The sequence below is a fragment of the Cryptomeria japonica genome, chromosome 3 (assembly GCF_030272615.1).
Source record: "Cryptomeria japonica chromosome 3, Sugi_1.0, whole genome shotgun sequence".
NCBI lineage: Eukaryota > Viridiplantae > Streptophyta > Pinopsida > Cupressales > Cupressaceae > Cryptomeria > Cryptomeria japonica.
Window position 1 is genome coordinate 731,666,118 of NC_081407.1, and position 2,565 is coordinate 731,668,682.

Here is a 2,565-nt window from a genome sequence, read left to right on the forward strand (position 1 = left end):
ATGTGTCAAATCTGGTCTGCCATAAAGATTACCATTTGATATGCTAGACACTTAAAACAGCAGCAGCAATCAAGCTCAAGGAACTAGTGAGTTGAGGAATTTTTATTTGTGTTTTCTTGGGTCCTTCCATTATCTTCAGCTACCAACCATTAAGAAGGGAGAAGTGGGGCCCACAAGAAAAAGCCCCCAAATGTTAATATCAGCTCAAGGATTAAAAATATAAATAATCAAAAAATACTCCCTGTAAGAGGTATAGCATCTGAATTATATGTGAATTGTTTTATGCATCTGAAATTATTCAAAAGGCTTTCTATATAAAGAATTGGTTTTATATATATATTTTTATCTTTTAATTGTATTATTATTTATTATTGAATATATAAATTATGTTGATAATATATAGTATTTAAATTATGTTCATAATATAATATTAATTTATTTTTATTTGTAAATATTTCAAGGATATTACTAGTAATAAATATTAATTAAATAATAATATTTAATTAATGAATTTTAAATAATCATTCATTGGTAATTATTATATTAATTAATAATAATTTCTTCATTTAGGGTCTCTCTCTCCATATATATATAACGATCAAGGAGGGGACATGACATTCTAGACCAAATTCTTCACTTTCAGTCTGCTTTTTTGCAGAAATTTAGCTTTTCGACAAGCTGAAAGTAGAATTTTCAAGAAAAAAAGGTCTAAAATCAGAATTAAAATCAATAAGTTGTCTTGAAAATAATATTGATTTTTCATGTGTTATGCAAGTTAATGACCACCAAATGAGCACTTTCCAGAAAAGCACCAATGAAGTTTGCCAGTAGTAAAGGAGTACAGCTAGAATCCAAGATCAAATCTAAGTGGAAGAATGTCACAGACACTGACCTTGAGCCTGTGGATTTAGAAGAATTCAAAAAGAGAATGTACGGGCATGATGGATACTTGCTGACACCCATTGCTCGCCGGATGATGAGAAATGGCATCGTCCAAGCAGCTGGATTTCCACCGGCTAAAAAATTTGGTGAGCTGATAGTTGAGTGTGCTATACACTACAATGCACAATCAAGAGAGATCATTGCACCTGATGGAAGGATTTTAGCTAATCTTTCGGAGTTGGCCATTCAAGAGATGTTTGTAATTCCAAACTACAATAAAACCTCTTACAAGACCAAAGAAGATACCAAAAAGATCTATGATAACCAGTCTGAGCTCTATATAGAAAATATTAACAAGTCATGGTTGGAAAAGAAAAGACCCCAAGGGAAGTGCCTTAGAATCTATTGCGCCCATACTTCAAAGAGGAATATGGTGATATCATCCTACTACTGAATAGGGTAATGAGCAGCCCTTAGGGAGTGCCATTCAAAACGTGGATGTATTATTTCTTTGATGAAATTACCTCAGGAGTTAAGATGTTCAATTGGTCCTGCATAATCAGCAACAATCTTCATGAACAGTTGATAAACTTAGAGAAGACAAAGTCATTCTACATGAGCTCCTACATTATCTACTCATTGGCCATAAATTTTAGATATTCCGGACTAATCTGTAAAGGCATAGTTGGCAATGGAGAAAATGAATTCAAGTCTTATGACTGTTACCTGTAGTTGCAATTCAAGGAGAAAAACCATTTCCAGCGAGTCAATGATGTATTCCTGATGTACATCACAAGGAGGAACTCACCAAAGGTTATCTCCTAAAGCCAAAAGTTTAATCAGCAAGTATGGATCCTGGTTTATCCAGTTTCCAAAATTTACATATATAAGAGTTCAAGGTTTTGACGGTCGTCGTTAACTACTCCCGATCTATCCAACCAACAGGATGGTCCTACTTGAAGTTCTCAGATAACTGGAAACATATCAAGGCTTCAAAAGAATAAGACATAAGGCAGCAATTACCTTTCCATTCTTTATTGGAAATATGCAAGAGTCTAGTCCGACAACACAAGCAGTTGAAAGCACCAAGCTAGAGATGCAATGGTATCCTTTCACATTCTATCTGTCTAGAGCTAACTATGATCCTTACAGTAATATCGGGACGGTAAATGGCGAGAGATACAGACATAGAGTGGACATAGAGGATTTTTGGGCAAATGTTGCAGATGAATTTGACATCAGGAAAAGACTATGGTCCAGACTGCTAGTAAGCTTGATCAAAACGACTGAACCTTTACTTGTGTCGGATCAGCTAGAAGATAATGCAGAATATACTCAGCCTAGCTTTGATGAGTGTGCACCTCTATCTCCTATCAAATGGCTAGAACCAGAGCATGCAGACTTGACCACCTTGATGCAGCCACTTATGAAATATTTCAGGTGGTGGGTTGATCAGCAAAATCATAGATTACGACGGAGAAATATAACCTTGACTTATGACTTGATGAGTGAAGCAGAAGAATGTTCTTCAAATGCAGAAGCATCTCAAAGTGGTAGGCCAATTGAAAGTGCTAAAAAGAAAGGGAAGGCAGTTGTGAATGAAGGACCTGCTCAGAAGAAACAAAGGCTAGAACCATCTCGTTCTGCCGCATCAGCAAACATAAATGACATATTGGCCATTGA